This window comes from Lepisma saccharinum, chromosome 24 (genome assembly GCF_977018435.1).
Source record: "Lepisma saccharinum chromosome 24, izLepSacc3.1, whole genome shotgun sequence".
NCBI lineage: Eukaryota > Metazoa > Arthropoda > Insecta > Zygentoma > Lepismatidae > Lepisma > Lepisma saccharinum.
In genome coordinates this window covers 48,000,986-48,014,337 of record NC_139252.1, presented here as the reverse complement: position 1 = coordinate 48,014,337, position 13,352 = coordinate 48,000,986, and the positions used below count along the sequence as shown (strand labels likewise).

General features: G+C 37.5%; 1 protein-coding gene across 1 annotated transcript in view; it reads left to right on the top strand.

Annotated features, from left to right (window-relative positions):
• The window catches only part of wake (ankyrin repeat and fibronectin type III domain containing protein wide awake), a 727,887-nt gene that overhangs the window by 467,455 nt on the left and 247,080 nt on the right, over positions 1–13,352 (top strand). The window lies entirely within an intron of this gene.

Below are 13,352 nucleotides of genomic sequence, written 5' to 3'. Positions count from 1 at the left end.
AAATGCAATGGAAATTCTTCAGTCGGAAGAGGGACGTTTTAGCCCACACCCTCATAAGGAGCTTTTAGGCCGATGCGACGAGCGACACAGGGATTCAGATTGAAGCGACACGATGCATGCGTAAGGGAACGTTCGCACCGAAGCGACAGGCGTCACGTTCCGCTCGAGAATGAGCCAATCGTAAGCAACGTTTCGCACCTTAGCGGCGCGACAGGCCACGCAAGCCTGGCCTCGATTGGCGAAATTCTCGAGCCACACGTGTCGCCTGACCCTTGTCGCTTCGGTGTGCTCGCATGCGCGAGCAACAGGTCGAGACGACTCGATGCACGGTACGGAGAAAACAGCACAGTCTGAGTGAAACACGAGCGACACATATCCGTCTCCTGTTTGGAAGGCTGCATCAATTACTGAGGGTTCGCCTCCGAGCGACACGTGCAGCTTGTCCTGTCACTTCGGTTCGAAAGGCTGCATTTATTTCTTAAGGTTGGTATCATAGTTCCAATCCCGGCCAGAGCATGGGTGTTCATTGTGAGTGACCCTTCATCAATTTCATCATATTACTCATCCTCATCGTCACGATTAGCCACAATGACAATATGTCGAAGTAAAATATAGCCAATCAATCGATCGACGAAGTGGCACGTGTTGTTTGTAGCTCGTCGCATCGGTCGGAAAGTTTCCTTACACACACTGAGAGGGAGGGGAAACCCACTCACATTCCTGCGACGGAAAGTAAGATCCGAAATGGAGCTTTGAGTTCCGAAATAAAAATTTTGTATCAAGAACACTTACGTAAGCAATGGACAGTTGAGATCGGAAAGTGTAACGGAAGCAAACGGGTGCGAGCTGAATTCACTTCCGGTACGTGTAACACTTTCGATCCGGTTAGGAAATTTCTCCCATCAATAAAATTGAACCCGTTTAATTACGTGTAATGGGTACCCTGGGATTCGTTTCGGAGGAAATGTCGAATTATTGTCCTTCATGGACGGACTCCAGTCTATTCCTCGACGTTCTAGAACAATCTTGGGGTACAGTTTTCGAAAGGGAAGAGGTACGTGTGTGAAAGGAAAGGGGAAATACGAAATGCTGATGGCTTTAAAGGCAATCGGTATGGGAATAGTAATAACCAAGGAAGAGTAGAACAAGAGACAAATTAATTACTCTGCAGTTTGAGAGAAAAACAACATGTATTGACCTTTTTTCTCGGTAACACAGTGGACTGTTTACGCTCATGAAAGCTAAACGGATTGAGACAATGAAATTTTGAGACTACCATATGCTATTGAACTATAAAAACATTAAACATTGAAATAAAATAGATAATTATTAATAATTTTTAATCAAAATTATGAAGATGAAGTAGATGGTATGATATATGATTCATGGAATTAAAATGTTTTAGGTGCGTCGCACTTTTAGGCCGTTTTGCATCCTTCAATATATACGGGCAAATATCCCCTTAACTAAAATTCTAACTTAAAAATTTAAAACAAAGGAATGTAAAAAAACCCTTGGGAAAAATTAAAAGTGCGAGGTACTAAAAACTTACTCACAGACAGTGGAAGAGTCTGGCTCTTCGCAAAACGTCGGATAAAACATCTGATAAAATTCGATTTGGCAATTTAACAAGAATATGTCCAATTCAAATGGAAATAGTTTCTCAATTACCATTTAAAACTCGGAAGTGTATAAAGTGGGCTCGAATCTAATATGCACTTCATTGAATTTCGTCTCCAAATTTAAGGTGCATGTTAGAATGGATGGTGCATTATATCGAGTGCAATGCATTCTCTACATATAGCAGAAACACTGTAAATAAAGTGCCCGTAAATTTGTTTCTGATAAAATTTGCTTAACAAGTCATAGAGTTATATTGTGATAAAATTTAAGATCCGTAACAGAAAACCATTTAATATATAAAAATTGATGTATGTGTGTTTGTTCCGGCATAACTCTCGAACGCCTGGAGCGATTTCAACCAAACTTGGTACACATATCACTTGCAATCTCGAAAGAAATACTATGGGGGTAAGACACCCCTGGCACCCCTAGGGGTGAGGGTGGGAGGGGGTGACATGTAAAATTAATCGAAAACGACCGATATTAGTGTGGAATCCATATTTTTCGGGGTCGCCAAGTGACACTCCCAATGCCGTTCAACTCCAAGTTCATTTTACGCTTTAGTTAAAATTCATTATATTCCTGTCTAATAGAAGATTGGGATAAATAAATACCCGGGCAATCAGCTAGTTGTTGTATAAAATAGTGATAGTCTTAATTAAAATTAAATCCATAACATAAACCTATTAGATAATCTTTATTCGTGGTGCATAGCAAACCGTCTCAATATTAATGGTGAAAATCGGCATGCATGATTATCAGAACAAAACAATAACAAAAAGTTACTGCCAACATAAACATAGAACCAGACATTAACAATCCGAACTCGTATGAACCCATCAAAAAATCTTGGGATACTTTTCAATGACACTTTAGATTGGACAGTTCAGATACGAGCACAGTCTAAAAAAAAAGGTTTACGCAATTCTATGAAACTCGTACAGTTTTCAAACCGAAATACCCACAAAATGTAAACTGAAACTCGTTCAAACATTAATCTGGCCACTGTTTCATTAATGTGACCCTATATGGACCGCAACTCACTAATAAACTCAAAGATAGGATCCACGTTGCACAAAATGCATGTATCAGATATGTTTTAAACCTAACTAGACGTGATCACATTCTTCCTAACTATCGACAACAGGAGGCACTTACAGGGTGAGCCAAAAGTTCCATTACCCCTATGTATTTTGCGACGAGGGAAGGTTATGAACCTGAAGTAAATTGAGTATGATAAGAGACGAGACATGTTAGCTGAGGAGGTTGTCACGTGCCAGTGTCGATGACACAATGAAAGTTGCAAGGAGGAATGGTTTCTCGGAATCGACGAGAGATGGCAGCACGCTATATAAAGAGGAGCAAAGGAAATTATAAAAAACTTAGAGCGGAGAAGAGGGATTATATATATTATAGTAAATTGAGAAATATATAAAAGAAGAGTTCAAATACTATAAAAGAAATAAGTAGAATGTTGTAGGCTATATAGTAAATTAAAATAATTAAGAATATGGCCGCATATGAAACATTTAGGAAAGTTATTAAGTAAGTGAACGAATTCAGAAATCTATCTCTTTTTATTTTTCTGACGAGGAGAACATCGTCAGTGTTTTCGTTGTTTGTCCCCGGTGGCGCTTTTGTCAAATTAGACGCCCCGAAGCACTTTACGGTTGCGCTCTTTATTAGTCGCACTGGGCCATCGGCAGCGCTTGTTATTAGTGATCCTGGTTATATCCCTTGGTTGTTGTTTTAGGAGGAGGCGCTATTGTCAGATTAGACGCTCCTAAAAATCCTCTATAGCTTTGGTTCAATTCTCTACAAGGAATGCAGCATAATGATTTGTCTATATTATTGAGAAGAGATATGGTAAAGAGAAATATTTGCGATAAATGAGAGAATAAGACTTTTTCCAGTGGCAAAAAAGAATAGAAGAAATAAGAATTTGCTGTGGAAAGAATAAATAGAAGAATTTATTGAGAATATAAGAATATCTCGTCGGAATATAGAAGATAATAAGAATTGCTGCTGAAAGAAGAAATAAGAATTGATATGAATAGAGGAAATAAGAAACAGCGATGAATAAAAGGGGATGACTATTTTTTTGTAAATAGAAGAAAGAGATTGTCATAAAAGGTAGAAGAAAGAAAAAGAAGATTATCCTTTTACCAAAGAAAAGAAGTGGAAATTGAAGAAAGAAGAAGCCATTCACATATTTTATCATAGAAGAAATTGACGAAAGAAGAAGCCTTTATTTCTTATAGAAGAAATCGATGAAAGAAGAACGAGCCTTTCCATATTTTATAATCGAAGAAATTGATGAAAGAAGAAGAAGCCTTCCTATTACCATAGAGGAGATTGATAAAAGAAGAAGAAGTCTTTTCCCAAATTAGAAGGAAGAATAGAAGAAGAAGCCTTTTCCCCAAAATTGTGAGAAGAAAAGAAGAAGAAGATTTCCTATCGATTATACATATATTTATTATATATTTCAATGTATATACAAGCTTCGCTATATATTTTCTCTGTATTGCGTATAGTTTTCAGAATATAGATCCGCATTTAACTATATCCTCTTGGCTATAAAACGCTTTCTTATTTGGAATTCTCGAATAAAGAACCTATCCCCCTGAGATTAAGATATCTGTAGCCGTGGTAAATAACATTTAAGTACGTACCCCCAAGGGACGTTGCAAGGTTACAGACAACAATTAGTCCAGAATGTCTGTGTGGACACCATCATTTTCACAACAGATAATTATGCGCCTCCAGGGTGGTGTGAAATTCTACACAGCATTGTACGAGTGATCGTGGCAAATGCATGCCGAACGGCTTCCTTCAGTCCGTTAGTTGTGTGGCAACGCGTGCCGGCAACTTTCTGTTTCATATAACTCCACAATGCATTATCACACGATGATAGATCGGGACTTCTGGGAGGCCAGTTCGGAGGTGCTGGTAACTGTGGAGAACCACGTCCAATCCATCTGTTACGCACGGCAATAATGGGCTGGTGCTCCATCTTGCTGAAACCAGACGCGATCGATAAGTCCTTCGACTTGCAGTTGAGGGACAAACCAGTCTCGTAAAGCGGTGAGATAACCACTACCACAGCACAGACTTGCATACCTACGTGTTAATGGTACTTTTGGCTCACCCTGTACATTACCTATGCTTTATACTCGGTATTCAATTTCAACATAAACCACTATATTTGTATGAGAAACCACATTGGACACAGAATTAAGCCATCTTTATTATTACAGGGGGTTCGAGTGGCCTCAATTGACTTTTTTTTCCACCCGCATACATACAGAGGTATGCACTTATTACCCGAACTTCTAATATCAAATGTGGAAAATATGTGGTGGTCTGTTTGAGCTAATAATGAAACTAATTAGTGTCATTATGTCATACCGACGGCCACATATGTATTCTCAAAATTTGTTTTGAAGGTCTTGAAATCGTAAATCTTCTCTGTTTCATTTTTACGTCGTTTGTTTGTTGAAATGTGCGAATAGCACTGCCTGCTATTTGCACCCGTCTGAAGATACTAACTAACAATTATATGTTGCATCGTGTTACTACCAATCTGGTCTGTAAAACTAGATAACTCGCACCAACGTGAGCGAAGGACGATTTGTTGAAATAGATGGCAATATGCAAAAACCTTTTGTAATGTAAATTCTGATTTCATGTTCCTTTTTATGGACCCCAAGCTTTAGCGTTCAGCATCACGTGATGTCAGAAATGTAATGGACCTCTACAGAGGCCACTTCCCTGGCATACATAAGACGAATGCACCTATACTATGGTTGCTTTCCACTGATGACCATTTTTTAATCGATGCAATGAAATTCAATCTATCTAGTTTTAACACCTCGCAAAACTAACGAATATACAGGGTGTTGCAAGAAAAAGGTGACCGAAATTCTGAAACCTGTACTATTTCGGTTACCTTTTTTTGCACCACTGTGTATTATTCTAAGAAGGCTTCTCCGAATTAAAGTATTAATTTGGATTCTTACTTACGGAAATGAAGCCAAGCGAACCAAAATACAAAATTTTAGGATTATTACCGTAGCAACGAATCAACAATCTTGGTATTAATAGATTGCCCTGGCAACAGATCGACAGTATCTGAGTATATTAAAATGCAAGAATAGGACAATATTATCCACACTTAATAAAAATGTAAAAACGCAACACTGACGGTTAAAAACAAAATTAAATTGTTCAATGTATTAAAAAGGCCTTGGCAAATCAAAACAAGAGACCACAACTGTTATGCTTCGGTCGTTCCAAGGTTGTTCACGTTGGGTACATGCAAGTCGAATTCATTCCTGTGTACGTGGATCCGCTACACGATTTACCAAACAGAGTTGCGATGCTTTTTTTAAAGTATTGTTATTATTATGTGCATGGTGAGTTTTCGTTTCCTGTTTGACTATCGGATTTGTTTGCCGTTGGAGTCTAATGGCAAGGTCATGTCCTCAACCTCTCGGTTTTGCGTACAAAATCTCCCACAGGTGCGACAACGGATGGATGTTGCTTGCAGTGATATAATATAGTCCCTGTTCCTATAGTCGTTTTCACGTTCAGAAGACACAATGGGCTCTTATGGGCAATGGTTTTCTTATGGGAAATACGAGCGCGCTGTTGTGAAATTTCTGGATTTACAAATTTAGCTTAAGTAAAACCGGTACCTGCAGTTTTGCAGGAAATTTTGTAGAGAATACGATGGTGAACACAAAAAACTGGTAACTTGCTTACATAATTTTAGATAAATTAAAAACGAAAATTTTCTGTGAAAACACAATTTTTACATTGTTTTCATTCCTAACATTGAAACATGCCGTAAAATTGAAGCATTCATTATTAAAAAAATTGACACTGTTTTTTAATTGTCATAGGTGATGGTGGTACTCAGAATTTATCAATACTTTAAAGCATATTTGCATTAAAAAATATTCAAATAAAGTATGTGGAGATTTTTTATATTCGTGCAGTAGAAAATGTCGTCGCTGGTCATTTTTTGTTCTGTAATTCCAAGTAAAAACTTCCAGCAACAAAGTTGTGGATAAAATAATGAAATTATTTTTATAACCACTCAAAGGTTCCCAGAAATATTACTTCCATGCATTTGGAGTTTCTTTCTAACCCGAACCGCGCGCGAAGTAAGGAGACGTTGTCTGGCCATCTTGAGCTGCCTCACCGCAGCATTCCGGCTAATCACCACCAAGTTTTCGAGTTGTTATTTTATTTCCATTCAGTAAAAAATATGAACTTCATGCAGTTTGTTATAATAGAATTGAAATTACTTATATTTAATAATTGACAATTATTTCCAATGCTGCTGTTGTGAGCAACATTAGTGCTGTCGCAAAATACACGTTGTTTTTGTTTACATTACTGTCGACATTAATACTGAAATGAAGATCACCTTTCAGTTTCCAACGTACACATAAATTCATAGACACCATATTAACCTTTGAAAGGCTTTCCAACACGTGACAAAATATGGGGCTTCAAAATAGAAATATGACATGCCTTGCTTGAGTCATTCACGTCTTATCAGTTCACGTGGGCCATAATTCATTTGTTTGTTTGGATTGCAACTTGAATCTAACCCATGTGCCAGGTTCCCCTTACTTGAGTGAGAGATCTGCTTCGGTCTCTTTAGACTTTTTCCCTCTCTCGAAAAAGTGTTTTCAGTTGTGTGAGCGCTCAGTGATTTTTACTTTTTTAAGTGATTTCTGAAGTGTCATATTCGTGCATTACACTCGCGTGTGTAGTGATCGCAATCGTAACAGGTTCGTTACGTGGTGGATTTGCTGGGGCTTCTCATGCATTTTTTCGGAAATGCGATGAGAAAATAGCACGTTACGTAGTCGAGGTGCTGGGATTTTCATTTACTTCACCAGGAAGTAAATGAAAATTGAAAGGATAGGTTCATCAATAGCACGTTACGTGGAATGAAAATTAAGAATCTAGTACCAGGATTTCAGCCATAGAATTTTTTAAAAAATTTAGTTACGCTTAATCAGGATAAGAAAGGATGCAACTCATGAAGAAAATGTTAAAATCATTAACTGTTTACGTACGCATTTAAAATAGAGAATTCATAAGGCGAGACGCGTTTTTTTTTTTGTTATGCTAAAGGTCAGGGAAAATTATTTTTGTTATGACAAATGTTGAGTTCCAATTGGAGGATGAATTAGCCACCCGCAAATGCAAAAATGCGGAGGAAAAGAAGGTAAGATGTTGTCCTCGGTAGCCACGGGCGAGCAGGGAGTAGCCCTGCGCCCTATACGGCGCACGCTTTTAGAAGGAACATGAGTTCGGCCAATGCCCAGCCAGTGCTACTGCGCTGTTGCCAAACTAACTGCTAGTGCAAGGGAAGGACAGAAAATTCGCGATGTGTCCATTATTTTGATAATGCATGCACAGTATATATGAGTACAGTGAAATTAATATAGTGAATATTTTAACACAGGATTATAATATCATATCACTGTAGCATATACGAGAAACCCATACCTGAAAGAAGCTTGAAGGTATTTATTCATCACATCCTCGGTCTCCGTGTCACTGATTTCACTCATTTCCGAGTCATTCTCCTGGAGATTAATGATTAGATTTTGCACCCTTGGTGCCTGTACTACTGGTGCTAGGTTTTGAGAGTGGCATTATTTAAAATAAAAAGAACACACGGAACACACACTATCGCACGAAAGGGCTGTATTTAATCTTTTAACAAACTCGTCTTCGTGGCGGACGAGTGAACGATAAGCGAATAATTTTACACCGGCCTTGCTACGAAAACGCTGAACTCAAACTGACCCAGACTTTCAATGTTCGAGAACGCCCAGTACAATGAACGGTCATTGTTTATATCGAGGCGAATTCAACACCCACAGTTTTCCCTAGACACAACAACTCAGCTGCGTCAACACGGTGGCAACGAAAAAAACAGGCGGAAGGAAATGAAAGGTGATGTTTCCCTTGTTTCTTCAAGGAACGATAACTCCGGCCGTAGGCGACGGAAATTCATGGGACTTGGACAGTCAGGTTCAAAATGTCTTTCCCCATCTTATGATGAACCTTAAAGTGGCGAGTTTTATGAAAACTTCTTGCGTGCAAGATAAATACAGAACACTGCTCTTAACTTCCGCGCCGCAGTCTCCTAACTGTACAACGTTGCACTGCAACCATTGGCTGATCGCCACGCACACCCTCTGCGTGGCCCCGCCCGATATCGCTTCTAAAAGCGTGCGTCGTATAGTTCCGTCGCGGTTATCCGCGTCGGGCTGGCGAAGTGGTTTCAGAGGCGTTCGTCATTCCGCGTGGCGGAAGGTTTGATGGCAGATTTTAGGGAGGCTCATTCCATCAAGAATGTGGCCGGTCCCGGGACGCCCGCGGACGTTTTTTAATCAATTCGCTCCTGGTAGCGCGGTGAATCGCTCGCGAACCCGGTACCCTGGCTATGAAAGATCAACTATCTGGAAAATTTTCACCTCTTCCAGGATTTAACTTAATTATGAACAATGACATTAGAAATTAGACAGTGATTCTGTTTTACTTTTATGTATTTGATTAATTAAATTTTTTAATTAAAAGATGGATAATAAGATTATTGCTAAAGTGGAAAATAATTTTAGTCTTGACTCCGACTCATTTGCACTATGTATTTACTGAGTATGCTAAGTCAAAAGCTTTTTTGTTGTTGTTTATTAATTAAAGTTCTTAAAAGTTTTAATTTAAATTTTGTTTAAAACTGACCGTAACTTGTAAATGATTTAGAATGCATGAGCTATAGCTGTTAAGATCATTGCAACGAGGATATTAAATTTTAATAAATATAGTTTTGGGAACGAACAAGGTCCTATGGTCGACTCATTTACACTCAAAATGACTGAAGTCTCCTAGCACCTCAAGAAGGGAGCTTAGATTAAGGAGATAGTCGAGGAATTCACGAGTCGGTCACATTGCCTTATGTTACCCTAATTAAGCAATAAATTATTTATTATGAAATACATGTCAACATGTGAAGAGATGAAACGCCAATTATATTTCTAGGAAAGTATAGCAATTATGTCCGCTACTGCGCTAAGCGTAATGTAGTAAGAGTGGCGCTACCAATCGTATAGAATATAAACCGCTTGATTAATTAAAACTTCTAGTTTAGGAATAATAGGTGTTTTAGTGGCATTCATAAATAGACCTTAGTGACGTCAAAGAGATTATACACATGATACATATGATATATATTTATGCTTAGAACACCTCAGTTAGGCAAAGCCAACTTAATAGAATAGCTAGAAAAGGGTTAAGAGAGCAGTATACACGGCGCGGACGTTTCTCACATGTTAACAGAATATTTTTTTTGTGGATTATTTATATATTTTTTTCTCCTCAGCTATTGTATTCATAGCTTAATATCCCTGTTTAGTTTTCTTATAGCTTTAAATTTTAAATATTTAAACTTCATGTGTTACATTTTAAACCTTAAAATATAAACATCGCAATTATATTTCAAGTTACGGCATTCACTAATATTAAACAGGTCCTACACGACTCAAGTGTGCATAAAAAAAAGTTTTTTAAAGGCATTAGTTTATTAATTTATTTAAATGTTATAATATGCGATAGTATCTTTTAAGCGGTATAATTTATACTAGTATAGTCATCACATCATTAAAATTATAGTTGCATTAATAGAAGAAGGCAAACCTTCATACTAGCAAAGTTTTGTATGTAGCGCAAAGTTATTGAGAATATTTATTTTTATGTGAATATGTATACATAGATGATAAGATTTTATTGCGCCCAAATAAGTATTTTCCTTTCGATATTGGATCCGGACCAATTCTTGGAAATCCATTTTGCTATCGCAGAATGTTTATGGTTAAACCAATAAAGGTTTTACTTTTAAGCTTTGCTACAATAATATGCTAAGCATATTTTAGAATGAATAGAGAGAATGATTACGTTCTCCAATTTTAGTGATGTTAGTATTCAAATGCATTTAAATATCGCATAAGTAATAATTATTATTTTAGTTTAGGTAGTCAAGAGTGAATTAGTGTTATTGTTCATCACCAGTTTGACTGATCTCTTAAGCAATTATAAATAAAGATAACATTTGAGATTAAATTAGATAATTTTGTAGTAATTTTAAAATATGATAAGTCCATAAATAGTGCTTAAAAATAAGGGATAAATAAAGCATATTAGTTAAATAAACTCAGCAGATAAATAGTGCTTTGTAAGAATTTATTACTGAACCCCGATTGTATTTCCATGTAAAGTTTATTAGCTTTTATTTTCGCTTGCATTTTTCCGAGTTGTTTGTTTTGCGCAAGCACGGGGAAGCATTCAAGACTTGCAACCGCTCGTTGTATGCCCGTTAATCCCCTCCCACTTTTTGCCACGTTTGCATTTAAAGGTTCTTGGCATTCAGTTTCGCCCAGCCTAGTTTACTAAATCTTGTCCGTAGTAAGTTATAGTAACGTCAACATTTACGCGTCATGCGACGCTTCAGCGAATCATAGAGCTCCATTTCCTTCTTCCTGTCCCTCCTCAAGTAGTATTTTTTTTCTCGCTACCAGCTTCGAAGCGGCATAAAGTTTCTGCTCGTAATACGAAACGCAACCTTGCAAGAATTTCGAATACATGTAGTCAACACATTCCTTCTCTGCGCTGAAGCTCTCCTACTTTCAGCACGTTTAGAACTTAGCATTGGGATAGTCATCGAAAACTTGAGACTATGCATATTTTTCTGAACCAGTGGCGTTCATTCATTAAATTTTCAAGGGACAAGTTTTATTTAAGGATATAGCCGTTAGATATTTTATTTAACGATAGAATTTATTGTTAACAACGTTAGGGATATTTTAGGCTAAATAGATAAAATTTTACCATAAACGCATTTATGCACTTAGGTTAATTACAATAATTAGATTTATTTTAAGTATTTTTTTAAAACAACTTGCAAGACAGTTAGATTAATCGATACGTATTATCACATGTATTTGGACCAGCAGTGAACCGTCATAAATAGGCACCGTGACTGATTGTTACGATGTTTTAAAAATCACAAATTAGCACTTCTAGGCATGTCATTAAATACATTCACTTTTAAGGTATACTCATTTTTCTATTAACAACAAGACATTTCTCATACTACAAGGGAAAATAAAAGTAATAGTTTCGATAAATTTAAAAAATATTTCATTGGTTTCTTTATGATTTCTCACATAAATGTGACACAACTGATTTATTATAAGCTTACCCATATATTTTATTATTCTAATACTTAATAGTCCTTTTTTTAATTTGCATTTTCATAGTAATTTATAAATATTCACACAAGGTATGGCACAGCATTGGAATTTTGTTATTTGTGTTAAAAAGTCTAGATCAACACCCCTTTTCCTCATTTCCCGTCTACGAAATTATATTTTATCCTTTACCTAAGTCTGTCTATTCATTACACCAGTCAAAAGTTCTCAACAGGAGAAGGATTTTCCCAGCGTATTGGGAATCAACATGCAGCAGTTTGGCCAATCACCAGCGAGGAGAACGGGATTCGAACCCGAATCCGCACGCATCCCGATGGTTATCTCCCTTGGAAAACTGCATGCAACAGCCATGTGAGCAGGCACTTCAACTCCAGTTCGCATTCCCCAACTTCATCAACGGAAGATTCCCGCAATTCCTTCCCTTTTGTTCACGACGAAAATCGCCGGAGTTACCAAGTTCCAGCAACAAAATTCTCCACACGAAGAAAATCCCCACAACGGACTAAGATTTACAGTCCCCTTCCCCAATCACTGTTCCAGTATAAGAAGAAAAGAAGAATAATAAGAAAGAAGAAAGCAGAAGAGTGTGTTCCAGAAAGTGCGTTGACCCGTCCCAATTAAGGTCACATTACGCTATCAAACAGTGCAATTTACACGTCTCAGATTACCTTACGTGTAATGCATTAACTATTTACAAGCCTATGTCGATAAGTAATTCAAAATCCACAGACGAGGAAACTAATTTGCTTCTAGAAGTGCATCGATGTGATATAGTCAACAAATCACATCCAATTATACACGTTTTCATGCAAGACAGTTTTGAAAGGTAATTTTCCAGTATGTGAAACCTTCCTTCAATGATTAGTGCCTGGGAGTGTACTAAGTGAGAAAACGTCAGGAATTGTTCACTTCTCAACAATGTATATTAACAGTGCATTTGATCCAGTTTAAGTGAACGTGCAGCACGGCAACATTTATATTTCGCAAGTGCTCACCGGTCTCATTGACAGTTTTCTCTTTTTCTTCTAGAAAGAAAATGTTGCAACGGAAATCAGTGTATGCAAAATTTTCTAACATAGATTGTGTTTCACTGGAAATATCATCCACAAGAGTACGTGTGTGTTTTCTGGATACAATTCAAATCATACTTACTTCGGTACTTCCAGTTAGTGTCTCAGCGATCCCAGGAACCTTTGTGATCAACGAACTATAGTGACACAACATTTTCTGCGAACACGTGTGTTTTATAAAACTACTGTGTGAGCTCCAGTGCAGATTGCACTCGTCACATTGTTTCAATGTTATGAAATACAGTTCTTCACAACACGTAATTGTGTAAACAGGCCGCTTGCCTTCGGCGCGCCATCCCGAAACACGTGCGACATCGAAATTCTTGGAGACAGTCATGTGACTAGTGGCCATCTTTGTGTACCT